General features: G+C 45.5%; 1 long non-coding RNA gene across 1 annotated transcript in view; it reads right to left on the reverse strand.

The window, feature by feature from the left end:
- LOC142103612 (uncharacterized) overlaps positions 1–13,541 on the reverse strand; it is a 103,557-nt gene that overhangs the window by 81,061 nt on the left and 8,955 nt on the right. The window contains exon 2 of the long non-coding RNA XR_012679402.1: positions 10,810–10,943. This is a non-coding gene — a long non-coding RNA (uncharacterized LOC142103612). The remainder of the gene's footprint in view (positions 1–10,809; positions 10,944–13,541) is intronic.

Consider the following 13,541-nt stretch of genomic DNA (forward strand, 5'->3'; position numbering starts at 1 on the left):
GCCCCTCCCACATTAGGCCACTTTCAGACTTTTTTCCAGGGCCACTTTAAGTTCCCAATCCGCCCCTGGCGGTGGCCTTGTAGTGGTAGTTGTCAGGTGACATCTATAGTCCGTCCACCATGAATGTTTCTACTAACAACCTGCAATCTCTCAGAACTAGGCCTATCACCAATGTTTGAGTTAATTCTCCAACGCAGAACACAGATGTATATCGTAAAAAAAAAATCAGACAAAAATCCGCATTTACGGAATTAATCCTGTTTTGTGAAAGCTGTAATCTGTGCCCTCTGGATTATTTTGTGCCTCGTGTTTTAGTGTATTGAGAGTCTGTATTCTCATTTAAATTGGCTCAGCCCACAAAATGGCGGCTGCTACAGTGTGTAGGGCAGTTATGGGAACCTGATACACATTGCCCTTAATTTCAAGAATAAAAGAAAACAGCCCAAAAGCAAATTTGCTACCCCCAAGTCAATCATCCCAAAATGCACCCACATTCTCCAAAATAGCCCCACTTGCCCACAGACCCCCATGTGTCATTAAATGCTCACACATGCCCTCAGATCCCACATCTACTCCGATTATCCTCCCTATGCCACTCAGACCACCCCACATGCCACTTAGACCACCCCACATGCCACTCAGACCACCCACATGCCACTCAGACCACCCACATGCCACTCAGACCACCCACATGTCACTTAGACCTCCCCACATGCCACTTAGACCACCCACATGCCACTCAGACCACTCACATGTCACTTAGACCTCTCCACATGCCACTCAGACCACTCACATGTCACTTAGACCTCCCCACAGGCCACTCAGACCACCCATATGTCACTTAGACCTCACCACATGCCGCTTAGACCTCACCACATGCCGCTTAGACCTCACCACATGCCGCTTAGACCTCACCACATGCCGCTCAGACCACACACATGCCACTCAGACCACCCATATGTCACTTAGACCACCCATATGTCACTTAGACCTCCCCACATGCCACTCAGACCACCCACATGCCACTCAGACCACTCACATGTCACTTAGACCTCCCCACAGGCCACTCAGACCACCCATATGCCACTCAGACCACCCATATGTCACTTAGACCTCACCACATGCCACTTAGACCTCACCACATGCCACTCGGACCACAGACATGCCACTCAGACCACAGACATGCAACTCAGACCTCACCACATGCAACTCAGACCTCACCACATGCCACTCAGACCATCCATATGCTTTTCAGGCCTCCCTTCCTGCCCACAGTACTCTCCTCATGCCTCTCGCAAGCCATTCAAAATTCTCACGTCCTCCCCACATGCCATTTAGACCTCCTCCATAAGTTAGTCCCACTTGGCCATATCCCGCAGAGGAAGGTATATGGTGTAGAATACACTGCACTAACTCCTCCTCCTATTGGCTGTGCTGCGTCACCTCCCTGCAGTGTCAGGTCACATGACACGGAAGCCGGCTGCTCTCATCCAAACCTATTCTCTGCATTATAACAAAGCGAAGAATGATGCAGATTGGGAGCAGTCGTCTGGGGGCCGCAAGTGAATTCGCTCCGGGCCGCCTGTTGCCCACCATTGGTGTAAGCAGTGGTACACTTTAACATTTTCTGATTCAACAATACATATGTAGGGGAGAAAACAGACTGAGCAGGCACTCTAGTAGCTTAAAAAGATGTCTGCTACCACAGTAGACAATCACTTATTTTCTTTTTTTAAAACACAATCATCTAGATAAATCCACATGTTGATGTGAGATTGAGTCACTTTAAATATGCATTCATAGATACACAATTAAGTAAGAGGATTGGGCTACATTTATATGTAGATAAACTGTCAAAAGTACGTTTTAACCATTTATTTTTTCGTCAAGAAAATGACACAGGTTAGAGCAGAAATGGATTGGTACTCTTGATACATGTTTATATACACCTCGAAGCGATACTATTTATTCAAGAGAATGAATGGGGCCGCTGTGCTAACCAATGTTATTATTCAGCCATTCAATAGCTGGGAAAGTACTGTATAAAAACAACACTGGACGAATTAACATTGAGACAATGCGACAAAGAACAAATGGTTGAGAATTAATTTGCACATTCCATTTATATTCAAATGCAACAATATATTCATCAAAAAAAGCAAGCTATTTGGTGTCAAAGTAAATTCTGATTACGTCAATCATAGAACAAAGATAGGCAGATACTAACTACTGGTGTGCGATCTAAGGTCAAACATTAGCAAAGTTTTCAGCAGAATTCTTACCAGGATAAACTTTACAGACTGGTGTTTAATCTGGGAAAATATCCCATATCATTGAAGAAAAGGTTTAATTTTAATATTAAAGCCCATGAAATGTAAAATAAAAGTTTCAACATGCAAAAGCCTTTATTTAGCAGACAGCAGCAATATTGTTTCAATAAAGTAAAAACAAAATTTAGAGTCATGGAGGGTGCCTGCCAAGTTCTATTGTAGGGAATAGAAAAGGGAGAGGGATGTTTTAAAAATAATGTGTTGAATTTCCTTTTAATATGAACAGAAAAAATACAAAAATGAAAAAAACACAGAATGATAGACAAGGTCAATAATGTTCACATTTTTGCAGTTAAACAGACACTACAGGGAACTAGTAGTTTTTTCAGAATCAAAAACAAGTCAAAACGTCATTGTTACGTCGTCAGATCTCGGATCTCGCAATTTTTGGATTCCTTTTTAAGATCCAACATAACGGTGGGAGGGAGGGCCCAAGGACAATTCCATCTTGCACCATTTTTCTTTTCTGCCACTGCTGTGTGTCCTAGATGCACTAGGAACTGCCGTGTGTTTGTGTCATTGCTCTGTTGCTTACCATCCAGCCAGGTCTCCGCAGTATTTGTCCGAAAGTGTATGAAAATAATATTGTGATCTGTGAGGTGGTCAAAATTGACTGCAAATGACTTGAAATTAGTGTTATTGAGGTTAATAATAATGTAGGATCAAAAAAAAGAGCAAAATTATATTATTTTAGCATATCTTAAGATTTTTTTCTAAAAAATCCGAAACCAAAACCAAAGCACACGAGGGCGGTTTTGCCAAAACACGAAGGTAATCCAGATCCAAAAATAAAACCAAAACCAGTTCACAGGGGTCAGTAAGCATCTCTACTAATATGCCAGCCCGGTATTACGGCTCCCAATAGACACCAGATAAAAACTCTTAGATCTAGTCAATGAGAGGTCTTCACCTATAGCAGCCGCCTTTCCCATAGAGAGAGGTATTCTCACAGATACTCAGATGCCCCAGTTCTTTCACTCAGAGTAGTAAGGGTTTATCTTACTAACCAGGTGGCGATGGATTATGGAGGCTCAGAATAACAGTACACCAGACGGTATACACAGAATAACCAGTACCGACGAAAATGGTCCAGGGCAGGCAGCAAACAAAATACCAAGGTCAGGTCAGACAGTAGGGCGGGCAGCGAGAAAAAGGGTTTGAGACAGGCAGCAGATGAGGAGAATCCAGGAACAAAGGTCAGGTATCAGGCAGCCAATCAGAATCTCAATTTTAGCAACACAGCAGGCTTCACGAATGATGCAAGGTAAGAAAGCTATATCCGTCAGGGAGAATAAGCCCTGCCATTTAAACTAATGAACGACAAAACTTTTGAGCATGAATGATCAGGCGCAGAACTACACCCAGTACAGAGTAAAGTGCAGAAGGTGTTCCATGGGTGCAGTGGTTGGTCCACCAGCCCCGCTGAGACCTCTGCAGCGGCTGTATACCCTGAACCCATGATTGTTCCACCACTGGACAATCTGTTCACTCTTAGGCTAAGTGGAAACATGCAAAAGGCAATTGTCTCTGATTCCTAGCCCGTGAGCCAATCCTGGTTATCTTCTAAGTTTTGTTCTGGTTGAGGAGTTTTAACATCAATATTTGCAGATATTACAGGATTACTGAATCAGTTTTTATGTTGGTTGTACTTTACCTTGAACTTCCATCACAGTATAATGTAAAAAGTTCTTTTAAAGAGGAACAATTGTATTGGATCTATAATTTTCTTTTAACATGAAAAGAAGTCAAATTATATTAAGTCGTGCAGGGTTATGGACACACTTTCTGAAACTTTTGAGTTGGCACATCTATAAAATCTAGTTTGTTCTTGATATCTTAGCTGCCGCTATTAAAGTTTGAACTTTCCATTCCTATATGAAATATTATTCTGCAATAGAGATATCAGCACAATGGAGTGGATGACCCTACAGAGCATTTAAGTGTGTTGAAACAAATTAAGCTTATCACGTAGAAATAACCTCATGCCATTAAATGTACCTTTATGTTCTCTTTACGCAAGGTAATGGGAGATATCAAACCCAACTCTGAAATTCATTTTTATACATGTATTATTTTTTAATGAGAACGTGTTTACAAAAACGAATAAATGCTAAACAAAAAACAGTGTCTTCAAATAATGACTGCAAAAATAAGAAAATGAAATCTTTATTGGATAGAATTGCTGTATTTAAAAGGACTGTGTTGGTATATTTTCCATTGTTCCTTTGTACACGTCTGTTGTAGTGATGTCTGAAGAAGTTGTGACAGTTGTCAATTTAGTTTTGTTAGTGGGGGAAAAAAGTCCCTCCTGACTGCAAAAATCACAATCAGATAAATTCTTGATCAGTCAGCCCCCATAATTGCACATACTATTTCTTTGAAGAAATTCAGAATTTTCCATCACCACTTCATGTTATAAGGAATTACACCGCTTACCCACCCTTGTGGTAAAGAACCCTTTTCGATAATGATGGTAACAGTTTTTTACCATTTTGTAAATTGTTCTGTCCTATGTAGGGTCATTGGTGACAAAATTTTGTTAGCTAAGGCTGGGTACACACTGCAAGAAAATTCTCCCAATGAGATAGTTTCACCAATTATAGCAACGACAAAAAAAAGTTCTCTGAGAGGAGACGGAATAAGTTCTTAGGAATAGAGATCCACCATCATCTAATGTGTAACCGTGAATGGACACATAACAGTCTACATGGGCCAGCATCCTTGGGCTAAATTTTAAGGCTGTTCTGAGGGCAAATGGGGAGCAACTGTCTAATGTTGAACTTCTTTCCACATGTAATTCATGGAAATCATTGTATGTATAGGCAATTCCAGTGAACACACTATAACGATCTTATAACCATATGTGCTCGTCATTTGATTTGATACCTGTCGGCAAGTGAGAGGAGCTGTTCGAGGTACGTCAGTGTGTCTGAGTGCTGCTGTGTCAGCGCTGTCAGGGGGTCTGTGCTGTCAGGGGATCTGTGCTGTCAGTGTGTCTGAGTGCTGCTGTGTCAGCGCTGTCAGGGGGTCTGTGCTGTCAGGGGGTCTGTGCTGTCAGGGGGTCTGTGCTGTCAGCGCTGTCAGGGGGTCTGTGCTGTCAGTGCTGTCAGGAGGTCTGTGCTGTCAGGGGGTCTGTGCTGTCAGTGTGTCTGAGTGCTGCTGTGTCAGCGCTGTCAGGGGGTCTGTGCTGTCATTGCTGTCAGGAGGTCTGTGCTGTCAGGAGGTCTGTGCTGTCAGGGGGTCTGTGCTGTCAGGGGGTCTGTGCTGTCAGGGGTCTGTGCTGTCAGGGGTCTGTGCTGTCAGTGTGTCTGAGTGCTGCTGTGTCAGCGCTGTCAGGGGGTCTGTGCTGTCGGGGGGTCAGCGCTGTCAGGGGGTCTGTGCTGTCAGTGCTGTCAGGAGGTCTGTGCTGTCAGGGGGTCTGTGCTGTCAGGGGGTCTGTGCTGTCAGGGGGTCTGCGCTGTCAGGGGGTCTGTGCTGTCAGGGGGTCTGTGCTGTCAGCGCTGTCAGGGGGTCTGCGCTGTCAGGGGGTCTGTGCTGTCAGGGGGTCTGTGCTGTCAGGGGGTCTGTGCTGTCAGGAGGTCTGTGCTGTCAGGAGGTCTGTGCTGTCAGGAGGTCTGTGCTGTCAGGAGGTCTGTGCTGTCAGGAGGTCTGTGCTGTCAGTGTACAGGGGGTCTGTGCTGTCAGGGGGTCAGTGCTGTCAGGGGGTCAGTGCTGTCAGGGGGTCTGTGCTGTCAGGGGGTCTGTGCTGTCAGGGGGTCTGTGCTGTCAGGGGGTCAGTGCTGTCAGGAGGTCAGTGCTGTCAGGGGGTCTGTGCTGTCAGTGTACAGGGGGTCTGTGCTGTCAGTGTACAGGGGGTCTGTGCTGTCAGTGTACAGGGGGTCTGTGCTGTCAGGGGGTCTGTGCTGTCAGGGGGTCTGTGCTGTCAGGAGGTCTGTGCTGTCAGTGTACAGGGGGTCTGTGCTGTCAGGGGGTCTGTGCTGTCAGTGTACAGGGGGTCTGTGCTGTCAGTGTACAGGGGGTCTGTGCTGTCAGTGTACAGGGGGTCTGTGCTGTCAGGGGGTCTGTGCTGTCAGGGGGTCTGTGCTGTCAGGGGGTCTGTGCTGTCAGGGGGTCTGTGCTGTCAGGAGGTCTGTGCTGTCAGGGGGTCTGTGCTGTCAGGGGGTCTGTGCTGTCAGGGGGTCTGTGCTGTCAGGGGGTCTGTGCTGTCAGTGTACAGGGGGTCTGTGCTGTCAGGAGGTCAGTGCTGTCAGGGGGTCTGTGCTGTCAGGGGGTCTGTGCTGTCAGGAGGTCTGTGCTGTCAGGGGGTCTGTGCTGTCAGGGGGTCTGTGCTGTCAGTGTGTCAGCGCTGTCAGGGGGTCTGTGCTGTCAGGGGGTCTGTGCTGTCAGGAGGTCTGTGCTGTCAGGAGGTCTGTGCTGTCAGGAGGTCTGTGCTGTCAGTGTACAGGGGGTCTGTGCTGTCAGGAGGTCTGTGCTGTCAGGGGGTCTGTGCTGTCAGGGGGTCTGTGCTGTCAGGGGGTCTGTGCTGTCAGGGGGTCTGTGCTGTCAGGGGGTCTGTGCTGTCAGGGGGTCTGTGCTGTCAGGGGGTCTGTGCTGTCAGGGGGTCTGTGCTGTCAGTGTACAGGGGGTCTGTGCTGTCAGGGGGTCTGTGCTGTCAGGGGGTCTGTGCTGTCAGTGTACAGGGGTTCTGTGCTGTCAGGAGGTCTGTGCTGTCAGGAGGTCTGTGCTGTCAGGAGGTCTGTGCTGTCAGGGGGTCTGTGCTGTCAGTGTGTCAGCGCTGTCAGGAGGTCTGTGCTGTCAGGGGGTCTGTGCTGTCAGTGTGTCAGCGCTGTCAGGAGGTCTGTGCTGTCAGGGGGTCTGTGCTGTCAGTGTGTCAGCGCTGTCAGGAGGTCAGTGCTGTCAGTGTGTCAGCGCTGTCAGGGGGTCTGTGCTGTCAGTGTGTCAGCGCTGTCAGGGGGTCAGTGCTGTCAGGAGGTCTGTGCTGTCAGTGTTGTCAGGGGGTCTGTGCTGTCAGTGTTGTCAGGGGGTCTGTGGTGTCAGGGGGTCTGTGCTGTCAGTGTACTGTCAGGAGGTCTGTGCTGTCAGGAGTCTGTGCTGTCAGTGTGTCAGCACTGTCAGGGGGTCTGTGCTGTCAGGTGGTCTGTGCTGTCAGGGGGTCTGTGCTGTCAGGGGGTCTGTGCTGTCAGTGTGTCAGCGCTGTCAGGGGGTCTGTGCTGTCAGTGTGTCAGCGCTGTCAGGGGGTCTGTGCTGTCAGTGTGTCAGTGCTGTCAGGGGGTCTGCGCTGTCAGGGGGTCTGCGCTGTCAGGGGGTCTGTGCTGTCACGGGGTCTGTGCTGTTAGTGTACTGTCAGTGTACAGGGGGGTCTGTGAGTATTAATGTATCTCGGGTAGGAACAGTGCAGACAGGAACAGAACAGCTGCAGGGAGATGACAGCAGACACACATTGAAATGAGACCTGTCACATTGAGATCCACTATTGGCCGACAGTCGTGTAAGTACATACATACTGCAGGATCGGAAGGTGAAGCAGCAAAATGAAATGATGATCAACACTTTGTGACGACTTTAGATCATCGTGTAGGAATACACACTCGCACGATAACTGACCAAACGGTCAGATGTCGGCTGATTTGCCCGATTGTTGGACGAAAATGCTCCAGTGTGTCCAGCCTTACTCCTTGTATTTTAAATAGGTCAATGTTTCAAAGTAAACAAAGAACATTTTTCAATCCTTTCCTTGAATTCTAACCATTCTATTCCATTTACTAATACGGTTACTTGCCTTTCAACCCTCTAGAATTGCCTTTGAACACAGTCAGATAAATGCCTTTGCCTGGTTGGACTCTCCGATCTATTTTTAAGTTCAGCCTTTTAAAAAAAAAAAGTAGCTGGATTCATTTAAACTAACATTAATAATAAACATTACTAAGGTAAACTAATATTGAGGCAGGGTATTTTTTTTCACCACCAGACACTAAGTTATAATGTAATAATAACACTTTTTCCTAAGATACCCCCATCATTGCCGAGGGGGTAGAGGAACCACCTAGGGTACTCCTAGAGCTGGCTGTGACCCCAGCTAGTGGCATTTCACACCCATGGTTTAGATGGTCAATGGCCAGAGAACGTTCCTGGGCACTGATTTTTCCTAACAGACTTGTTGTGATCTCCAGGTAACTTCTCTACTGGCAATTTTATTAAATAATGTTTACCAGGATCTATTTGGCAATTATTCCATTCCAAAGGGGGTTTATAACACAGCAGAATATCTCTAGAGTAAAACGTCAATCAGCAGGGGAAACTGTTCTAAAAACGGGCCGCGCAATCAGAAGTCCCCCCCCCCCCCCCTCCAACGACAAAGAGGGCGAGTGAGACGGAAGACAAAATAACCTTTTAAACTCAGCGTCGATGGACAAAGCCAGTCTCCGTGCTAGCAGTAATTCAAAGGAATCTACTAACAACAGAGGAAGCTGCTGTAAAGCGAGAGGTCACAACATACAGATCTATTTAGGTCTCTCGCTGCAAAAGAAGTTGGAATATGGAAACTAAATCATTTCACAGAACTCAGAGTTCAAATGGGTCGTTAGTCGTGGCAGGAAAAAGGGATAATTAAGAAGAGGGAACCTACAACATTTTCTCTCTTTCTCATCCCTTTAGTCAGCTGATCAATCCATTTATTTCAAAAGTAAAAATACCTAGTGCAGAGTGTTTAGACATACACAATTGGGTCTAATTTTACAGTGCATATCTGTATTCATATCCATACTCAGCATGGCCCAGTCTGTTTGACTAATGGACCTCTACAAAGACTGCAAAATACCTGGCTTTAGCAGCAGTGTGCTGAGATGGTCTGCCCAGTGCATGCCACACTTAGGGAATCACCTTACCGTATCCTCTTGTGTTTTATTACTGACCTTGAATAGACGGAAAAAAATGTCTTTTTTATAGAGTGGTGCCTAGAACTATACTCTGTATTCAAGATGAGATCTTACCAACAATTTATATATAATGACATAATTATACCTTCTTCCCTTGCATCTACGCCCATTTTTATGCATGCCAATACTTTATTGGCCCTTGCAGCTGCTGCTTGACATTGAGCACTATTGCAGCCTTCCTCCTGGTGTAAGATCAGTGCTGTAAGTAAAGTATAGGATACATTTTATGCCTATGTTGTAAGTGTACATTGCATCCAACTTTACATATGTAGTAAAAATTATTTACATAACTCTACACAAGGCCCTGTATGTGCTACGTCAAATAAGTAACATAGTTACATAATTAGTGAGTTTAGTAATACAAGTCCATAAATTCAATCTTTTCAATTATCTGTGTTGATTCAAAGAAAGACAAAATTGGGGCAGGGACTGATCAAACATTCTTTGTAAAGCGTGGCGTAATATGTTATGCTATATAAGTAACATTAATAAATAACAATAAAGACTTAGATCTAAACTATAAAAAAAAACAAAAAAAAAAGTCTCCTATGGTTTACAATAAGTAATATTTGGACATAATCAAATAAGATGCCTGAATTCTGCTTCCTGGATGGCACATCTATGGCAGAGGTGCTCAAACTTAGTCCTTAAAAGCTACCAACAGTTCATGTTTTCAGGATTTCTTTAATCTTCTGCAATCCCTGGAATTGGCTCCATCCAATTCTCACTGGCAGGGGTTTTATCTAATTTCACTATAATATGGCTGATATATAGTCTAGATATTAGCCCCTGAGGGCAGCTGAGGAAGTTTTGGAAAGTCCCATACAGGGGTATCAAGGAGCAATTCCTCATATCTGTAGCTCAATCACTGGACCCTACATCAAATCCTTAATTGAATCATTATATTTCAATTGGATTGCCAGGGCTTCTACTGATAATTCAGAGAGAAAAGAAGGTGCTACACTGGAGATGGAATAGAGCTGATAAAATGTGTGCAATTGGAGCATGGTATAGCAGTTCGACCCATCAAGTGAAATTGGGTTCAAAGCCAAATTCGGTCATACATGCCCACAGAAAAGTCCATTCAATAGAACCGGATGCTTTTCAGGCATCAAGAGATATCCTCACCATGTATTTCGATGTGTTATATTTTACTTGACTGCTAACAAGCCCAAATATTACTAGATGTAGACTTTCCAGCCAAGAAGGCACTTGAATTCCCATGGATAATAGTGAGGAAGACCACATTCTGAAGATGAACCATCAGAAGTTTGACCAGGACTTTACAATCATTGTTTAAGAGCGATATATGGTGGTAGAACCCACAATGCAGAAGATCTTTGCCGGTTTAAGAAATAAAATAGTTGCTGCATCTTACATTGTGTCTGGAAGGGTATGGTTTGGAAAGATTCACAAATAGTTGTGGAGAAAGTCTATGTCTTGTTTACATACATCAGTTGTCCATCTGGGCCTATGGCTTTACCAGGGGGTTAAACCACTAATGGCGACTTTAGATTGTCCCAAGGTAATTGAGTCTTTCTTACCTGGTACTTGTGAATTGTGGGCTCCACCTGCTCTGTCACAATTTGATCAGTAGTTTCTAAGTATGGAGGTGTCCAATGAATGTGTCCCGGAGAGGTTCCACGGTCACAGTACATATATATCTCCGAGATACAACCTGGAGAGTGAAACACAGTTATCCAAAATGCAATTTCCATCTACCTTGATATTTGTCAGTATATAAATTTAGGTGAATGAACACCAGGGAGTGGTCCAATATCTACAGTTATTGCATTGTGTGCTTAGAATGGAACATATCATCCAAAATGGGAACAAAGGCATCTATAAAAGAGCACGCCTGTCCAAAATGTGGCCCCCCGGCTGTTGGGAAACTACAACTCCCAGCATGCCCTTCCACCTGTCAACTGGTTGTCTACCGGCAAAGCATGCTGGGGCTTGTAGTTTCACAACACCTGGAGGGCCGCAGGTTGGACAGGCCTGATCTACAGTGTTACATGTGTAAAGCTGGGCACACACTGCAACGTTTTCAGCCGATTATCGGGCCAATAACATGATAAACATCCATGTGGCCTGATATCGCATTAGTGTGTACGCTGCAATGATGAACGATTATCGTTCTAAAGCTCATCGTATCGTTTCAATTGATTTTTAAACCGGACTAAAAATCTCGTTTAACGATGGAACGATGTTGTTCTAATCCTGCAGTGTGTATGTACTCAGGACCAGCAGTGTCCATAGATCTCTATGGAGGGTGCAGAGTCACAATCTTTTCAGCCGATGGTTATAACAGATGAAGAGCACAGATCTGAGGGTAAATTGTGTAAAATGTGTATAGTGTGTGTACAGGTATCGGCATGATTGTTACGGCAACCAGTGCGGCATAAACTTATAGAACTAGTAGCAGAGGTCTTCACCTTTAGCAGCCGCCTCTCCCGTAGAGACTGGTTATACTCACAGGTACTCAGATACGTCCAGGACTTAAACTCAAAGTAGTATAAGTTTATATTCACACGGCCGCGTACAGGTACAGGCGGTAGCACACGGAGTGGAGGCAGACCAGAGATCTGCGGACTGGATGGAGCACCGGAGGAGATGTTAGGTACCAGCAGGGCCTCCGGCAAAGGTTCACAATCCGGGTACAGGCAATAGGTCAGGGTCACAGGCAAAGGTTCAGAATCCGGGTACAGGCAATAGGTCAGGGTCACAGGCAAAGGTTCAGAATCCGGGTACAGGCAATAGGTTGGGGTCACAGGCAAAGGTTCAGAATCCGGGTACAGGCAATAGGTTGGGGGTCACAGGCAAGGTTCAGAATCCGGGTACAGGCAATAGGTCGGGGTCACAATCAAGGTTCAGAATCCAGGTACAGGCAATAGGTTGGGGTCACAGGCAAAGGTTCAGAATCCGGGTACAGGCAATAGGTTGGGGTCACAGGCAAGGTTCAGAATCCGGGTACAGGCAATAGGTCGGGGTCACAGGCAAGGTTCAGAATCCGGGTACAGGCAATAGGTTGGGGTCACAGGCAAGGTTCAGAATCCAGGGACAGGCAAAGGTCATTCACAGGTAATCAAAGGTTCAACACCAAACAATAGCACAGGAACAGGCAGCAATACTGGAAACAGGACGCTATAACCGCCAATGAGGCTCAGACCTCACTGCCTTAAATAGTCCTAGGAGCCAGTCAGGAGAAACCCTCACAGTATCCCTAGGTTCAGCCTAATGGAAGTAGTGCTGGTGGTCAATTGAAATGCAGTGCTCAGCTGCATAATACTCAGACCAAATATATGACTGCCTCCTAAGTAAAACCTGATTAGAGCACTATGCACACGCGCCCGCCTGTTAACCAGCTGGCTGGGCGCGGCGACAGGGAGCCTTGAGCGTCCCATTTGTTGCCCAGGCAACCGGGGCGCAGAAACCGGAAGTGACGTCCCGGTCATCATAACGACGGCCGGGACGCCAGCAGGAGAAACCAGAGACTCGTGGCGGTGCCCACGGCCACCGCGACTACTAACAATGATCAGGTCTTATTTTTTTTAATTGTTGGTGAAATAATTAAGGATATGACATCGGGAGAAATTTTGTATAATGCGTACCGAGCCTTAGTTTTAGTGACTATGTTGAAATGTCTTCCTGCATCTATTCACCTGAATTCTCATCCACCAGACCTGTCATAAATCTATCTATTTTATCTATACTTAAAGACACCCATGCAGATCAAATAGGTCCCAGGATTGTATTAGATATATTCCAGAACATTTTACTTTCTGTGTACAGCACAGGGTTAAGATCCAATCGGTTTGTTTCCAGAGCTATAGAGCGCAGTTGAAAATACATGACAAGTTTATCAAATTGACCGATGGTTAGCATTTTCTTTACTGATATATTATCAAGCAGAAGCAGCCTCTACAACAAACAGGGGGTCGTGGATCGTTAATCAAGTACGGGATTAACTACCCTACACAATCTTAAATTTGTGGGTGTAACACTTCTATTTTATTCTACTGGCAGGAGGGAAAATCTGACCTATCACCATACTTGCTAACTTTCCCTGAATGTCAGGGAGACTCCCTGAAATAGGAGTGATCTCCCTCACTCCCTGAAGAGTCTGGCATTCTCCCTGATGCTGAGCCAGTACAAGACCTGGTTGGCTTCACCATCTGTGGCATGATGACACAGTTCAGAAATTGTGTCCTATGTCCATTTATTGATGCCTATGGGGGTGACCATTAAGATTTAATCAGACTGACAGGTAAGACAA

Source organism: Mixophyes fleayi, chromosome 10 (assembly GCF_038048845.1).
Source record: "Mixophyes fleayi isolate aMixFle1 chromosome 10, aMixFle1.hap1, whole genome shotgun sequence".
Lineage (NCBI taxonomy): Eukaryota > Metazoa > Chordata > Amphibia > Anura > Limnodynastidae > Mixophyes > Mixophyes fleayi.